This window comes from Hyaena hyaena, unplaced genomic scaffold (assembly GCF_003009895.1).
Source record: "Hyaena hyaena isolate Hyena2069 unplaced genomic scaffold, ASM300989v1 scaffold_1549, whole genome shotgun sequence".
NCBI lineage: Eukaryota > Metazoa > Chordata > Mammalia > Carnivora > Hyaenidae > Hyaena > Hyaena hyaena.
In genome coordinates, this window is record NW_024082184.1 from 290,258 (window position 1) to 299,626 (window position 9,369).

The 9,369-nt window shown below is 39.4% G+C and overlaps 1 pseudogene; it reads left to right on the forward strand.

The window, feature by feature from the left end:
• The first annotated feature begins 966 nt into the window (after nucleotides 1-966).
• On the forward strand, nucleotides 967-1,989 carry LOC120226000 (annotated as a pseudogene).
• Nucleotides 1,990-9,369: the final 7,380 nt, after the last annotated feature.

Sequence of the window (9,369 nt, forward strand, 5' to 3'; positions counted from 1 at the left end):
CATGCCCCTTCATAACGGGGCCCACATATACCTCTGTCCAGCCTCTTTCCCTCCACATCATCTTACACCATTCCTAGGCAAACTGATCTTATGTCACCATAAATTAGTTTCCTTTCCTACAATTTTATGTAAATAAAATCATGTATTCTGTATTCTTTTTTGGCAGTGTTTTTTCTTTCAATTTAATTATTTCCAGATTTATCCATGTGTTGCACGTAGAAATATTTCCTTCCTTTTTATTGTTGACTAATATTCCATTATGTGAATACACCATCATTTGTCCTATCCATTCACCTGGTAATGGATATTTAGGGTTTTTCCAATTTGGGGCTCTTGTAGACAAAGATGCTATGAACAGTTTTGCATAATCTTTGCTTGGACATATGATTTCTTTCTCTTGAGTACTTTTGGGGTGCAATGACTAGACCATATGGTAGGTGTAGGCTCAACATTATAAGAAGGTGACAAACTTTTTTCCAAAGTGGTCACACTATTTCTCATTGCCACCAGCAATGTATGAGAGTTCCATCCCCCACAGTCCTGCCAGGACTTGGTATGGACAGTGTTTTTATTTTAGCCTTTCTCAGTAGTATATAGTGGGATATTTTTTTTCTAATGAATAACAGTGTGCTGCATCTCCTCATGTTTTTATTTGGCATTTGTATATGTCCCTTGGGCATGTATCTTTTTAAATATGTTGTTTACTTATTAATTGGAGTATGTTTTCTTCCTATTGACTGTTGTGAGATGTTTTATTCTAGATACAAGTCCTTTACCAGATACATAACTTGAACATATTTTCTCCAAATCAGTGTCTTCTCTTTTAATTCTCTCAACACTGTCTTTGGAAGAACAGATGTTTTTAACTTTGATGAAATCTAGTGTTTTAGAGTTCTGATGTAGAGGTGATTCAGCTCTCTGAGGCTCACTTTGCAGTTGCTGAAATTGTTTGCACAGTTCCTAATCATGTATGAACCAACCAGAGTCCTTGTGACTGGAGAAGATGGTCAAATTGGATATTCAGTGTTGTACAGTATTGGAAATGGATCTGTCTTTGGTAAGAATCAGCATATAAGTCTTGTACTATTGGATATCACTCCATGATGGGTATCCTAGACAGTATCCTAATGGACTTCAGTGTTGTGCCCTTCCCCTCCTAAAGATATCATTGCAATAGATAAAGAAGATGTTGCCTTCAAAGACCTAGATGTGGCCATTCTTGTGGCCTCCATGCCAGGAAGAAATGGCATGGAGAGGAAAGATTTACTCAAAGCATTTGTGAAAAATTTCAAGTGCCAGGGTGCAGCCTTGGAGAAATATGCCAAGAAGTCAGTTAAGGCTATCATGTTGGGAAATCCAGTCCATACCAACTTCCTGACTGCCTCTAGGTTGACACTATCCATCCCTAAGGAGAACTTCAATTGCTTCACTTGGTTGGATCACAAACAAACTAAAGCTCAGATTTCTCATAAACGTGGTGTGACTTTTGATGATGGAAAGAATGTCATTAACTAGGGAAACTACTCCTCAGCTTAGTATCCAGATGTCAATCACACCAAGGTGAAACTACAAGGAAAGGAGGCTAGTGTTTATCATGCTCTGAAAGATAACAACTGACTCAAGTGTGGTGCTGCTGTCATCAAGACTTGAAAGCTATCTACTGGAAAACCTATCTATGACCACATCAGAAATATTTAGTTTGGAACCCCAGAGGGAGAATTTGTACCCATGGGCATTATCTCTGATGGCAACTCCTATGGTATTCCTGATTATCTGTAGTACTCATTCCCTGTTACTATCAAGAATAAGACCTGGAAGATTAAAGATTTCACTATTTAATGATTTTTGATGTGAGATGTGGGATCTAGCTGTAAAGGAAATGGCAGAAAAAAAGAAACTACTTTTGAATTTCTTTCTTCTGCCTGACTAGGCAATCATTTTGATGTTACTAAAGGCTCCAAAACAGAAGAATCTAAATGTCAGCTTTGATTCTGGTACCAAATAACACTAATGCTATGCTTAAATCACATGTGAAAAACAAACACATTTGAAAGATTGTATGCTTCTTGGTATCAGTTTGTGGTTCACAAAAAATTCTCTCCTGTCTTTTCTTCTAGAAGTTTTATATTTTAGCTTTCATAATTAGGTCTGGCATTTATACTGAGTTGATTTTGTATATGGATGGTTCAATGCATGGATCACAGTTTTATCTGAACGTATGGAGACACATTTGTCCCAGCACCATTACACTGACTCACCTTTGTAGCTTTGTCAAAGATCAATTTTCCATATATATATGTGAGTCTATTTCTGGACTCTTTTGTTTGTTCCCTTGATACATATATCTACCTTAATGCCAACACCACAGTTTTAAGTACTGTGAATTTGTAATCAGTCTTAAAATAAGATAGCGCTTGTCCTCCAAGTTTATTTTTTCAGTTATTTTTATTACCTAGACCCTTTGCATTTCTACCTGACTTTTAGTACAAGACTGTCAATTTCATTTTTTAAAATGTGTGTTAGTATTTAATGATAATGCCCTGAATCTCTAGATCTATTTGGGGAGAATAGACATCTTAAAATACTGAGTCTTCTGATTCCTGAAGATGATTCTCCTCCACTTATTTAGGCCTTGTTTAATTTATCTCAGCAGTGGTTTGCAGTGTTCAGAATACAAGTCTTGCGCATCTGTGGGCATAATGTGGTTCATTGGTTATCTCTGATGTGAAAATATTAGGGTTCAGAGCTAATGGTCAAGAAAAAATTCTAAAGGTGTCTTCAGTGCAAAAAGGGTGATTTTATTAAAGCATGAGGGACAAGACCTGTGAGCGGAAAGAGATGCACTGAGGTTGTGAGGGGTGATTGATTATATACTATCAAGTTAGGAGGTGCCTAGGGATAGTGTAACTCTAAGGAATTTGGAAGCAAGATTTTCAAGACCTTGAGAGGCTAGCTGTTTTTTAGAATAAGATTATTTACTACTGGGGCACCTGGGTGGCTTAGTCGGTTAAGCGTCCGACTTTCGCTTAGGTCATGATCTCGCGGTTCGTGGGTTCGAGCCCCGCGTCGGGCTCTGTGCTGACTGCCAGCTCAGAGCCTGGAGCCTGTTTCAGTCTGTGACTCCCTCTCTCTCTGACCCTCCCCTGCTCACGCTGTCTCTCTCTCTCTCTCCTAGAAATAAATAAAACATTAAAAAAAAAAAAGATTATTTACTACTGTCTGGTAAAACCCTAGTTATGAAATCTTGCAGATGTATTTCAGTAGGTCATATGCTTGGAAGATGATTGCTAACATATATCTTGAGCGGGGAGAAATAAGGGAAGTCCAAAAGAAATTTTTAATGTTTATTTATTTATTTTGAGAGAGAGCATGAGCAGGGGAGGGTCAGAGAGAATGGGAGAGAGAGAATCCCAAGCAGGCCCCAAGTTGTCAGCACAGAGCCCAGTGTGGGCCTCAATCTCATGAACCATGAAATCATGACCTGAGCTGAAATCAAGAGTCAGACGCTTAACCGACTTAGCCACCCAGGGGTCACTAAAATGTTTATATGTTAAAGGAGACTTACAGGATCCTGGAGGTCAGGGTAATGTTAAGATAAGGTTGCCTTTTGTCCTTAACAAAGTATTGAAATTAAGGCATTGAGTTCCTAGAGGAAGGTCACTCCGCATATCTCAAGGACTTCTCAGTGGGCAGTAAGTTGTAAGGAAATTTAGTTTTTTCTTTTGACTTTTTTCTCCACATCAATCTCTATGTAGTTTATACTTTTCAATCCTATTGTCAATATCAGTATTTTTATAGCGCAATTTTCACTGAATTGTCAGATGCCAAATTTTATTGGGGAAGCTTTTGCATGAAGTCACAAGTTACTCTAGGACAGAAAAGATACCTGACACTCAAAACCTATATTAGTCAGGGTTCTCCAGAGGAACAGAATCAATGGGATGATGAAATATATATAGAAAATTATTTTAAGGAATTGACTTTTGAAAGTGTGGAGTCTTGGCAGAATCTGATAGAGGGAGGCTAGCTGGCTGGAAACTCAGGAAAGAATTACAGTTGGAATCTGAAGGTAGTCTGATAGAGAACTATGAGCTGTTAATGTTGTGAGGCCAAAGGCAGTCTCCTGAAGAATTCCTTCTGGTTCAGGGAAGATCTTTGTTCATTGCTTTTTAAAAAAAAATTTTTAATGTCTTATTTATTTCTGAGAGAGAGAGAGAGAGAAGCAGTTTGAGCAGGGGAGGGTCAGAAAGAGAGGAAGACACAGAATTTGAAGCAGGCTCCAGGCTCTGCACTGGCTGTCAGCACAGACCCCAACACGGGGCTCGAACCCACGAACTGTGAGATCATGACCTGAGCCGAAGTCGGAAGCCCAACCGACTGAGCCACCTAGGCACCCCTGCTCATTTCCATTCAGGCCTTCTACTGATTTAATGAGGCCGATTCACTTTATGGAGTGTAAAATGCTTTACTCAAAGTCTACCTATTTAAGTGTGAATCTCATCCAAAAGCATTCTCACAGAAACATCCAGATTAATGTTTGATCAAATATCTGGGCACTGTGGCCCCACCAAAAGGACACATACGATTTATCATCACAATATTCATTTGCCTAGATTTTCATATTAGATTTTAGATGTGATTGGAAATGCATTGATACTAGGGAATCAATTTTTCCACAGAAAGTTCTACAAGTCATCTTCAAAAAAATCAGTCACTAGTCATGATGAGCATTGTGTTTTGTATGTAAGTGATGAATCATTAAGTTGTACACCAGAAATTAATATTACTCTGTATGTTAACTAACTGGAATCTAAGTGAAAACGTGGAAAAAAAAAAAAGAAAATCAGTCACTAAATGAAATGGTTCGATAGCTTTCAACTTTTTTTGTTTGGTTAGAATTTAATTGTGGAGGTGCTTGTTATTCCCAAACAAATCTACCTTGATAAATTCATGGTTTGGGGATGTTATAAAATAGAGGAGTATGTGTGTGTGTGTGTGTGTGTGTGTGTGTGTGTGTGTTGGTGAAGTGATGTTGTAAAGAATAGTTTTTGTGAGGAATATGAAGTATTGTAAGTTATGTCAGTCTCCTCAGTTGCTAGTGCATTAGAAGACAAGTCAGGATGGCTGCTGTATGTGTTTTTCCTAGCTTTCTTTGGCCAGCATGGTTACTATGGTTACTATGGTGATTCGCTGACTTCTAGGGGACTTGTTTCATGCTGAAAATTCATTTATGATTTATGTTCCAATCATTCCAATCCAATGATAGTTGCTAAGTGTTGCTTTTATAATTCTGCCATTTTTTCCACTTTTATAAACTGACACTCAAACATTGGGTAGAGACTTTGCATTCTCACAAAGCATTTACTTATTTATTTGTATGTATGTATGCATGTGTGTATGTATGTATTTACTATGACCAATAGATCAACATTTTGCTCCAAGAGTTACCTTTTGACATTATAATTATGTATTTTGGCGCTCAAATTTTAACAAACGTGGCCACTTATAGCACTTCAAATTGGCTTCTGTGTTCATTTGTTGCCTCTGTAGAATTGTTTGAACATGGAGTTTGCTCTGTTGGCCTTCATATTTCACACGCTGTAGAAAGTCAGTAATGTTGCCAACCTCAGAGCAATGCTTTAAGAATTTCAAGACAAAAAGTTTGAAAATAGTAACCAGGAAGCCTGGGTGGCTCAGTTGGTTAAGTATTCGACTTCAACTCAGGTCATGATCTTAGTTTGTGAGTTTGAGCCCCATGTCGGGCTCTCTTCTGTTAGGGCAGAGTCCACTTCACATCCTCTCTCTCTCTCTCTCTCTCTCTCTCTCTCTCTCTCTCCCTGCCCCTCACCACTCATGCTCTCTTTCTGTCTCTCAAAAATAAAAAAAAACAATATTTGAAAAGTGCTGAAAATAGCAACCTACACATTGTGGCATCAACAAAATCCTCAAAATGTTAGTAGCTTGTCCCATCGTTGCCTCCTTCATTCTATCAAGGTGATGCCTCTGACATGAACATCATAGCATGACTATACGAGAGAATACTTGCACATAGAACATGAAGCAGGAATGAGTCCCCATCTACATGATGTGAGAGCTTCAGTGTCACTGTTGTGTGAGGGAAAGGGCTGTATGATGGAGCTGGAGAAAAGGCATAGCTTCATTGCACACTTTCCAGCGACCTGAGTGGAGACAGCACATGACCTGTGTCTCATTTGCTTTCCCTAACTTTCACTTTACTCTCTATACCAAGGGATGTCTGATCCCCTGACCCTCCATTCTAGTGGAATAGGAGAGAAGGGTGTAGACTCGGAGCCTCAGAAACAAGACTTGAAAGAGAAGAACAAAGTGTGAGTTTCAGTCTGGTAGACAATCTCCTGAAGCAAAAGTGAAAGAATCAGCATCCCAATCATTGGGACCCTTTAGATAAGTCACTACTCTTCTGCAGTATCTTCTATACAAGAAGATAGCAATACTCAATTCTCCAAACCACTCAGGAACATATTTGTGTTTAAGTGTGTCCCCATATAAGAAATGAATCTGTGGACTTGGTTTATTTTTTGGGGGGGGCAACCAATGCCCTTTTGAGTAATCGTGTTAACAGAGACTTCCCACATATGACAGAACTCTGCATAGTGGACGTTACATTAATGGTACAAAAACGTCAGATGTTTAGGTCAAGATTTCTTCAAGTGTGGTCAGAAGACCACCTCATCATCAGCAAAGGGTGCTTGTTAACATAGCAGGTATATGGACCAACCCTAGGTCTGCTGTATCCACAATAGTGAGCTGGGGTAGTAGGTATTTACATTTTGAATAATTTCTTCTGTTTATTGTGGTATTCAGCTAAGTACAAAAGCACTGCTGTGGATGTGAAATAAGGTGTTCTTAAAATATTGCCTCCGTTCGTGTCTTATTTTGGTGCCAATATCTCCTGTAACTCAGCTTTAAGTATCTGTGCCTGTGGCAAAGGAAACAATCAATAAAACTAATAGGCGGAGGCAAGATGGTGGAGAAGTAGGGAGCTCCATACATTTCACTCACCCCCATCTCTCAAATGGAGAAGCTCTGAAGCCATGGGGACACTTACAGAATCCAGGAGTTTGGGAGGAAACGGAGACAGAGTCTGCTGAGAAAACCTTATAGCGTGAGTGTGAACTGGGGAAGATAAAATTGGGCCCGGACTGGAGACACAGAGAGAGAGGGGGATCCCCTGTTGCGGGCAGCCACAGTGAGTCTAGGGAGAAAAAAGAGTGGCCAAAACTGCTCAAGACACTGTCCTTGTCGCTGGAGAAGAGAAAAACCTCTGCTTGGGACACAGAGGGATCCGGTTTCCTGCTGTCAAGCTGAACCTAAGGGAGACACACTGGTCCCAAGCGACTGGCTTGCTTAAACAGTCACATTTAATCAATTTTCTAAATGTAAATTCTACACCTCCACCACTACCTTTTTCTCCCTTTCTCTCTGGAGTAATCAGACCATATAGTTTCTCTGAGTAGCATCATCGTCATTTCTTTCACCTCCTCTCCGGCCATATTCCACCCTTTCTCTCTTTGAAATAAGCCTCTTACTCCTTCTGCCTGTTGATTTCATTTCCAATTTCACTTCATCCCCGCCTTGTCATTTCTCTCTCTATGCTCTTCCACCAGCACAGCATACACCTAGCTATTTATTTGTAGCTAGGAAATCTGGTTATATGCTTTAGACTGTCCTTTGTCTATTGGGTTTTTTCTTTTTCCGTTTTTTTTCTTCTTTTTTCTTTTTTGTGTATTTTTATTTTTAATATTTGCCTTCCCTCTGTCCTCTTTTCTTTTTTCTTTCTCGTTTTCCTTTCAGTTTGCATGTTTGTTGGATTTATCTGTGTGTTTGTGTGCCTTCGCCCTGTGTCTGTCTGTTTTCTTTTCCAGGGCTACCTCAAGAAACAAGCCAGAGTACACAGGGTGGAGAATTCCAAATACCAATACGAGTAAGAAAATAAAATGAACAAGGTCTCAACAAGAGAAACCAAGAAACACCATTCAAAGAACACTTTCTGAACGGACAGGCAATGGACAGTCTAAGAGCCTTCTTTGGTATAACAGCACTCACAGGTACAAAGTGCATAACAAGCTTCTAAAACTAACCAGAGATAGAAAGCTAAACAAAATGACGAAACATAAGATCTCTCCTCCAAAGAAATTCCATGAATATTTCATAGCTAAAGAACTACTCAAAACAGATATAAGCAAAATAACTGAACAAGAATTTAGAACAATAGTCATAAAATTAATCGCTGGGCTTGAAAATGGCATGAGGAACATCAGAGAAACTATTGCTATAAAGACTATGGAGCTTAAAAATAGTTGTGATGAAATAAAAAATGCTATAAATGAGGTGCATAATAAAATGGAAGCGTCCAATGCATGGATTGAAAAGGCAGAGAGGGGAATAGGTGATTTAGAAGACACAATTATAGTAAAAGAGGAAACCGAGAAAAAGAGAAAAAAACTGATCCAGGAACACGAAAGGAGAGTTCGAGAGCTGAGCGATACAATCAAATGGAACAATATACGTATCATAGGAATTCTAGAGAGGAAAAAAGAGGGAAAGTCGCTGAAGGAGTCATTGAACAAATTATAGCTGAAAACTTCCCCAATCGGAGGAAGGAAACAGACGTTGAAATCCAAGAGGCACAGAGAACGCCCCTCAGACGGAACTTGAATCGATCTTCTGCATGACATATCATAGTGAAATTGGCAAAATATAAGGACACGGAGAGAATTCTGAAAGCACCCAGGGATAAAAGGGCCCGAACATACAAAGGGAAACCTATCAGAGTGGTCACAGACCTATCTAATGAAACTTGGCAGGCCAGAAAGGAATGGTAGGAAATCTTCAATGTGATGAACAGAAAGAATATGTAGGCAAGAACCCTCTATCCAGCAAGCCTTTTATTCAGAATAGAAGGAGAGATAAAAGTCTTTCCAAATAAACAAAAATTGAAAGGCTTCGTAACCACTAAACCAGCCCTACAAGAAATCCTAAGGGGGACTCTCTGAAGGAAATGTTGCAAGAAACGCAAGATACCAGAGACACCACCACAAGTATAAATCTCACAAAGGACACGTTGACTCCAAACCCATATATTTCTTTTTTTTTTTTGCCTTTATTTTTTTATTTTTTTTTTACAAATAGTTTATTGTCAAATTAGTTTCCACATAACACTCAGTGCTCATCCCCAAAGTGCCCTCCTCCATGCCCACCCACCCCTCCCCCCCACATCCATCAGTCCTCAGTTTTTGTCAGCATTCAAGAGTCTCTCATGGTTTGCCTCTCTCCCTTTCCCCCACCATTTCCGCCCTTCTTCTCCCCCTTGGTCCTCCGTCAAGTTCC